Raw genomic sequence first — 9303 nt, forward strand, 5'->3', positions numbered from 1 at the left:
TACCATACTTATAGTTCCTATGGTTGTGGATATGAAAATTTCTGATTTGAAACATCATCTGCGAAATATGAGAGAGACAGTTAGTAAGAGAGACACAGAGACCGTTCCGGTGACCTAGTGGTTAGAGCGTCCATCTCGGATGCGGGAGGTCGCGGGTTCGAACTCAGGCCGAGTCATACAAAAGTCTTACAAAAATGGTACTAGCAGCTGCTTTGCATGGAGCTCAGCATTAAGATGTTAGTGTTAGGACTGGTCGGCCTGGTGTCAGGATAATTTGACTGGGTGGGACATCATGCAACATGTCTGTGGCTTGATAACCCAGTGCTAGACATCACTATAAACTGCCATACTGCAGAGCTCGTAGCGATATGTCTGAAAAATTGTTAAAACTAAGTTAAAAATCCAAATTAGAGAGAGAGAGAGAGAGAGAGAGAGAGAGAGAGAGAGAGAGAGGAAGGGTGATCGAGCACGTTTTGAAAATATGTGGTGCGAAAATTTTAAACTACCTCAGTTTTCACTGTATGGCATGTGTGCGACTTTTTGGTACTAATGAATACCGTTCTGTTAAAGAAATGTATGACAATTATTCAAAACGACTATAGTGATGCTTGCTACGAAAATTGTTATGTTATATAAGAGTAAATCATACAGTAATAGCATATGTCTGCCCTTCTACTCCCACTCTACAATTATTAAGTTCTTTTGACGGTGGAACAGGGAAAGGGTGAAATCGTGTGCATGCGAAAGAATGTTGGCATAACTTTATGCTACTTTCACATATTGTGACTGAAATTTATTTATATTATTAATTAGGGAACCAAAGCGCTGGCTAATGCAGACAGGATTGAAATGGCTGCTCACATGTGCTTGAAAAATTAACTTGGACTACTCCAAAGTACACTAACTGCAGCAGTTATTATAATATGGAAAATGGATTTTGCCAGAGTCGACAATGCTAACTTCTGAAAAGGCAGTAAATGCATTATAAACTATACAAAAATGAAATAAAATCCTGTTAGTTTGCTCTCCCCTCCCAAATTACTGATGAAGTCCTGAAGTGAAAAAGACAAGGCAGAGCTAGCTCTCTTTTGAAAGTTGTACATCTGAAGTAAGGACAAACTGTATGCTCTATCATACACTAAAATAAAAGCAATTAAAGGTTATTTTAACAAAAAATAAGCATAAATGTTTTTGGGGGGGGGTAGGTGGTGGTGTAATTTAACTCGGATATCCTTTAAAGAAAACAAGGCGATTCTTTTTTCCTTTAGGAATCAAACCATGTTCAATGTACGAAACTGTAACCGTTTGGGTTTGCTGTTTCATTTTAAAAACATACCACCATGTAACTTTAATACTATGGCTGACACAGTTGCTGTACTTTGCTGGATTCAACACTTTGGGAATTAACCCTCAATGGCAGATGCCTCTCTGCTGTTAGAGGAAATTCTCATTTATTCGTTATTTCGCTACATTTCAATTAAATGTTCTTGAGTAGCAGGTTTCACATCCTGAAATATAAAATGTACAGATATTTCCCAGATGCCCGATACGGCGTCACATCCCGGACATAGTAAAAGGTAATGTCAGACAGTAAATATTAAATATTGATATAACTGTGTGGCGTCCTACGTTATTGCACTATTCGCACACATTATGCGGAGCCTCATTACCATTTCATAACATTTGTGTCCTTACATACAGTAGTTCCAATATATATATATATATATATATATATATATATATATATATATATATATATATATATATATATATATATATATATATATATATATATATATATATATATAACTGCATATAATGAAGACATAATAAGCATCATAATCTATTGTAGGTTGCTGACGTCAGCTGATCACGATCGACGCAAAGCGGCTCGCGAGATCAGCTAATATCACATGCACACTCGAGATGATACAACTTTCACGATTAACGTATGATATTAATAACGTGCTTGTATTGAATCAAACAGATGCACGTCGTTGTTTAATTGCTCTCATACCGTATTGTAAAAAACATCCCCATGCGTATACAATATGTTGTTTTTGTGGAACTGATATCAACGTGAGCGCGTGCGACCTATTCAGCCAATCAAAAACTTAAAATAAACTTTATGAAAGTGATAAATACATTTATTGTCGATAATTTGAAATGTCCATACTGAAACGGCCAGTCTAGGGTACGTTTGTGTACCAATGAGCCAATGGACTATTCTGGACTTCTTAACTGTATTAATGAAAGGCGGAAATGTTGATAATTGCAAAGTACCTGTGTAGGAGGTAGTAAGTACGATTATGAAAGACCAGGATTCCAGTCAACCACTTTGTGGCTTACGAGAATGTTAATAATTTACAAATGCTGTGTTAGTGACCAAATATAATTCAAAGTAATTATCAGTTTTACATTTTTTCAAGGACGGTGTGGAAAAATTATTTCATACATTTAGTAAAATAAATATCAATCTGTGAAAGCAAAACTTGATATCCTAACTAAAGGAGTTCAAAAGTAATAAATTGAAATTTACACCCACGATAGCACTCGTGCATTAACAACCGTATAGTCAATTTGTGTATGCTGTCATGAACTATTTTAATTACCTCCCTTGCAAACGCTGTCTGCTGTTGTATCAATCACCCTCCTTTAACACGTTGGGCAATGTATACAAACAATGCAAACATAAATATAAAATGTACAAAATTCATGAAAAAATGTATGGACATCTTGTCTTATGGTGTTACATCAATCATCCGAATTATCAAGCGTTATCATGAAGATGATATGCAATTTTATGTTGGACAAAAATCCAACATAGTCTTGAGTCCTGAAAGCGCCATTGTGCAATTTAAGTGCTTTCATATCTTTAAAAGTAGCGATAACTTCAGCAGTTTAGGTTTTTGGTGCGTCATATTAAGATAACTACAGCTACTATGATTCTGAAGTATGCTTCATGTTATCTTGACATTTGTGAGGTCTTTGTTCTGCCTCGCAGTCGGGGGCACATACCACTGGATTAAAAGGTCCGGATCTTTAAGTCTAGTGGTATGTGCATCTGATTAGGAAACAGACGAGTCCGGTTCGATTCCCATCTGTCAGACTTAGACTTTGTCTTTTCTCCTGTTACAATAGCATGTCTAAGTATTTATGAATTACAATATTAACTTATCAGATCTTATTTACCAGAACCGTATTTATTCGGTTATAAGCTGTATTTAACTGCAAACAATATAACCCCTGATCTACCGTTGCATAATGCACGGATAGATCAGGGCCTATTTTGTTTTTTCTGCCGATAACACCTAATAAACTGCACAGACCCAGATCTGCCGGTGCAGTATACAACGACAGATCTTGGTCTATATGCTTTGCAGTTAGGCTTGAATTATAGATGATTATTGTTGTTGTTATGTGCTTTAGACCATTTTTCACCACATGATAGGCTATACATGGCGGCCAGTAAAACTGGTGGAGGATGAACCCGGTAAAATCCAGGGAAATACCACGGAAAGCTACTGCAAACTTTGTCACATACCCACATAAGCCGAGCCTGAGACTCGAAACCACCTGGACAGAGGTGACCTGATCGGAGTGCTTTAGACCACTGACATACCCGGATCCGATATAAGCGAGTATTTACGGTACTTTAAAAATACAGTGCAGAAGACCATGATTGTGTGCCTTTCAATGATAAACCGGACATGCATGTGAACGAAGAAGAAATAGTCTTCGCTTGGTCAACACTTAGTTTAAGCGATTCATTTAAATCTAAAATACCATCATACCGTAAGCTGACATATATTGTTCAAAATGCAATTTTTCTGTCAGACTAACAAGTCAACGAGCTAGTGTATAGAAAATTACAAGGACGATTCTGATTAAAGCTAATCTGCGCCCGATAACAGCCATGTTCCTGATTGATAACGGTCATGTTCCTGGTTGATAGCAGGCTTGTTCCTGATTGATATGAACTATACATGGGAAATACTAGTCTAGTTTAGCTTTTTTGTTGTTGTTGTTGTAGGGTTTAAAGTCATTTTTCAGCACACGATAGGCTATACAAGGCGGCCAGTAATAATGGTGGAGGAAGAACCCGGGAAAACCCCCGGAAAGAACCACCGACCCACGAGAAGCTACTGGCAAGCTTTCTCACATACCCACACTGGCTGAATCCGTGACTCGAACCCACGCAGACAGAGGTGAGATGGCAGTGATCCGTAACGGAGAGCGCTTTTGACATAGTAGCTTTAGACCACTCGGCCACTCGAGGCCCCTCTAGTTTAGTTTAACATGGGTCGTGTTTGTGTTTTATGGGTATATCGGCCCATATTTCTGTACATGATACGTGGTGGTCAGCATATTTGGTGCATAAAGAACCCAGAATGACCCCAGGGAGAACCATCGACCCACGGGAACCTACTAGAAAGGTCTCTCGCATATCCACGCTGGTCGAGACGAGATTCAAACCCACACGGACAGAAGTGAAATGCGAGTGATCTAAAAAGGCAAGTGCCTTATATCACTCGGCTATCTGGGTAAAGATACAATTTAAAATGCAGTTTTTGAAAAGGGAAAGTACTTCAATATACATTTACCCCAGATTTTATGCTACGTGAGTTACTAAAATTGGGCATTTTACGAACATAGCCAAAAGGTGTGTAATCGTGTATCCGAAACGTTTCAAAACACATTTTTTATTATAACATTACAATCTGTAGGTTGGTTTATAGGGGTGAGGGGCGGATTTGGTACATATCCAACGTAAGTACCGATAAAAGGTTTTTATAACATCTTGAACTGAGCTGCATTTATAATTTATTTTTTGCATTATCACCAAAGTGCAAAAATTATGACAGGAGATTGATTTTGATCAGATTGCGCCAAAGTGTTGACTTTCTCACAATAACTTGTACGAGATTAATATCTTGCCCAGTATGATACGTTGTACATATTTAACTTCAACTAGTAAATTACATTTTAAACGATCCATGACGATTGAATAGGTGAGGAGAAAGATGTTCCGGATGTGAACCCCACCCTGTATGGTGCGGACTCCCAGGGCCACATAGGTTCTAGAACAGAAACAGTACTCAAAATTGCCAACACCAAAATTATAACTGTATTTGTTTGTATGCATGGGTAAGTGTATGTATAACATTTTCGCATAAAAAAAATAAATGTTTTAAAATGTGTATGGATTATTTTTAAAAATAATCTCGGGTAATTAAGTTATCTTTAAAATTGTTTTTTTCTTTTTTATTATACATTTTGTATTTAAACTTTACTTTTGTGGTCTTTGCTTCTCTATTTTTCTTTTTTAATTATTAACAGGCATATATTATTTGCAATTCAAATTGTGCATGAGCAACTAATTCTAAATAATTTATAAATGCGCACTGGCAATTTAAAAACAAAATAATTCATCTCTGCAGGAACACAAGGCGTGATGGGATATCTGCGTTGTCTCCACCCACTGCTGGGTATCCTGAGCTTTATCTATAGATGCCACCTTTTTAAAATTTGGAAATAACTACATAGCTTTATAAGTGCGTCTGTCATCTTTGATTAAACCAGTTTTCCCATGTTAAATCTCTGAACGACAGCAAGGATGTGTGTTGGATGATCATTAAGTGTGTTAGAGTCCCGTATCGATCCACAGTGTTAAATTCCCTTAGTCCCATAGTGTCTTCTAACTGTAAACCTACGGAAATTTTTCACATGAAATTCCCATAGGTGGCGCTCACCAGATAATATGTACTTTTGAGAGAGTGACATATGTAAGGTGAAGTAGTTCGCATTTAAAACATGCACAGTGGAGAGAATGTTTGCATACCTCTATGCTACATTAATGTAATGTGGATGATATTTCTTTTGGATACTGTACTTTTGGAAATTTTACATGATTTAAGCACACTGCTAACTAAAATGACTGCTCCCTTGTGTTAAAAAATCAGTCTGAATTAGTCTAAAGTACACTATACATAGCAGCTATTAAAATAGGGAAAATGAATTTTGCCAGACTAGACAATACCAGCTTCTGAAAGTGCAATGAATGAATTACCAAATATATAAAATGTAAAAAAAAGTTATCGGCTCTTTTTTATACAATTGACCTCTGAAGTTCAGGAAGTGAAAATGACCAAGTAGAGCTAGCACTTTTTTGAAAGGTGCACATTTGAAGTAAGGCCAAGCTGTATACTCTATAACCCATAGTACACCCATCAATCATACACCAAAATAAAGGGAATTAAAGGTTCTTTGCATTATACCTAAGTGAGGAAAGCCGGGGACATTCTTTTTCTTTAAAATCCTAACCCTATGCAAAATGCGAAACTGTATAGCGCCACCATAAGCGTCATACTGCCATCTTTAAAAATGGCGGCGTAATGTTAAATTTCTACAACCGTCATAGTGCAGTTTTTAAACCGCTATGCAGACCGAGTTAACTACTTATACGTGTGTGTCATTGTTGATCACTTAGGGTAAATATTAGTTAATAAGAATGTGTATAGATTAGTAAGAATGTGTGTTAGTAACTTTTATGTATTCATTACTTTACCTCGTCCGTTTGCTTGGGTGTTGGATTGTACAAATAACTCATTGTCTAATGTGTCTCTTTTTGTCTCTCGATTCTATATGTCCACAACTATGAAAATTTCCAGAGATGGTTAACCTAGGCTGGAAGGTTATATTTGCTCACATCAGCTGTAGGTCCTAGAAGAGTAATCTCAAACTTAAATCAACCTCCATCGTTAAGATATTGTAAGTTCAAACTAGTTCGTTCATCGAGACTTCTCGCGTGGTTCCGTGTGACCTTCGCCTCCAATTGGCATAAATGTATCAGACTCACGCAAGAATCTGGTTGAACGAGACTAATACTATACAAATACTATACTTTGCCCCGCATAGACTGAGCCATAATATCACGTGATAATATATGGATTCCATCCACGAATTATTTGTAACACCTATGCGGATTTTTCTCGAGACTTTTTATGCTTAAAATAAGTAGAGGGATTATGGATATTTCTATTGATTGTGAAAAACAACAATACACATACACACAAAAACTCGCACGAAAAAAGGTCTGGACACGAAGAACACACAAACTTGTGTCAGGCAATCATGTTCAAGAAATATGACCACTACCTAGCATATCCAGCCCTCCCATCTGAAATGCTAAGACAAAAATAGCTAAATTTTGTTTCTCTACTAAGTTGAGTCAGACAAGAGTGATCTCCCTTTGTAAAGAGGTTCGGCTCCAAACGCCGATCATACTTCAGTTACTTTTGGGTCGGAATGCTCGTTCTGCATAATGAGAATCGGTAAGAAGTGGACGAATTTGACATGTTTTTACATCTGGGGTCCCCGAAGGTATGTAAGGCAGCTTCAATGCTCGAGATAAAACCAAGCTGGAGTACTAACTAAATGTGCTGACTTAGAACAAATTTTCTCCCACAAATACAGCGGAAATCGCATAATTACGGCATTGAGAAGCGTCCGAACAACCTGGGAAGGTAGTCTGTAGCGTTGCCGTTACAAGTCGCATCATCTCAAACTGAACTATCTATGAACATAGATCTACGAGATAAGGCTAGAGAAAGCCGTCTCTGACTCCCATTCAATTGCTTGTATCATATCTGCTAGGGAACAGTTCCATTCGGAAACAATGCTGTTAGCGACTGAACCAAAATGCACAATAACTGTATTTTATCTTGGGTTAAAGCTGTGTATGCTGAGCGAATAGCCCTACTCATCCGGGATAATAGAGCCCGAGCTGAGATATCAACCTTTCCCTCTTTCAAAGGTAATAATACGGGTCTCCCTTCTCGCACATGCTCGGTTCGTTTAAGATACCACTTTAAAAGCTTTCGTCAGGTTCTGTTGATGGCCCTGAGTTAAAGGATCCAACATGGAATGAGGTTTCACCAAAAAAGACCGAATGTCCATGTTCTTGTCAATGAAAGCAGGGTCGGTCATAAGTGAAATCGAACCATCCCGACGAAAATGTATAAAGTTCGTTTCGACCGACAAGGTATATATTTCGCTATTGCTGCCTGCTGAAGCTATGACGACTAGGGAACATGTATTACACGAGAGATCAATCAAAATTGTTCTAGATAGCGGTTCAAATGGTACTTTATTCAACCATGTCATAATCCATGGCAGATTCCTTTTGGGCTTGGTCGTGAATAATCAAAGTTCGCTAGAAAGTCGGAGAGGTCACTACATTGGCCTATATTCTCCCTTCCGTTGTGACGCAACGTTCCTGAGAATTTGGAACGGTAACCTTATATCGTGATTGGTACATTCTTCTTCACATTGGAAAGCCGCATGAGAAAGTTAACTATTTTGGGCAATCATGCTTTAAGCGGAGGAATGTGTTCTCGGTCGCACCACTGTGAGGAAACGTTTTCGCTTCCCCTCATACACTCTCAGAGTGGTAGGCATTCTTGAATAAGCTATTCTCTCCGCCATTTATTCTGTAAGCAGTTTGCCCCTTATGGCTTGTTTGATATGATACAGACGTTCACGTCCCACTCCTCCATTTAACAAGTTGTTTATCCATAATTTAGAAGGCCTTCTGACTTGCTCGCTTTTTGAAAGATTTTTGTGATCAGATGTGTTGGAGGACAAGCGTAAGCATCTACACCATTCTATTCTATGGAAAGAGCGTCGCATGTCAGTGACTTTGATCCAGGACTGTATATACAAAAGTTGAAATTTGCGTTCCACATTATTGCAAATAGACCCTTATCCCCTCCACCATGAGTCCATCCCAGCTGGTACAGATTGAACTGAATGCCATGGGCGAAGCGACTTTTGGGGATTAATTAATTCCGACAGTCCGTTAGTACATTTAGTCTACCCAGAATGTAACGGACGTGAACGTAGATGTGTGGGTCATCATACTACCGCTGCAAATTCCAAACAGGAGGATAGAGGTCCGGAGTAGACTCCCACCTAGCCGCTGGGATATTTCACAACATTTTGGAATTGTCGGATAGAATGAGTACGCCATTTCTATATAATGTCTCCTGCCACTACTAAAATGCGTTCACTATGGCCTTCATCTCTACGGTATTGATGTGCATTAGTCAATCCTGATGAGGCCATAATGGACTGGCATCCTGGAACGATTGCATGAGGCGGGCATCACACACTGCCGTGCTTGCATCAGTACAAAACGTGATTCCTAGGGGATGGGCCAGCAAGGGAACACTCGTCGTAAATCAAGTGCGGTTCCTCTGTTTACTTAGTGGTAACCGCAAATAAATAGAAAGAAAAAGAACA

At 38.4% G+C, this 9303-nt stretch overlaps 1 long non-coding RNA gene across 1 annotated transcript; it reads right to left on the reverse strand.

The window, feature by feature from the left end:
* Positions 1 to 56: 56 nt before the first annotated feature.
* On the reverse strand, positions 57 to 6874 carry LOC149801697 (uncharacterized). The gene is made up of 3 exons (XR_016420714.1): positions 6569 to 6874; positions 1337 to 1508; positions 57 to 372 (listed from the first exon to the last, which is right to left on the reverse strand). It is a non-coding gene; the product is annotated as an uncharacterized LOC149801697 (long non-coding RNA).
* Positions 6875 to 9303: the final 2429 nt, after the last annotated feature.

Source organism: Sinohyriopsis cumingii, chromosome 4, assembly GCF_028554795.1.
Source record: "Sinohyriopsis cumingii isolate HCF-2022 chromosome 4, ASM2855479v2, whole genome shotgun sequence".
NCBI classification, from domain to species: domain Eukaryota; kingdom Metazoa; phylum Mollusca; class Bivalvia; order Unionida; family Unionidae; genus Sinohyriopsis; species Sinohyriopsis cumingii.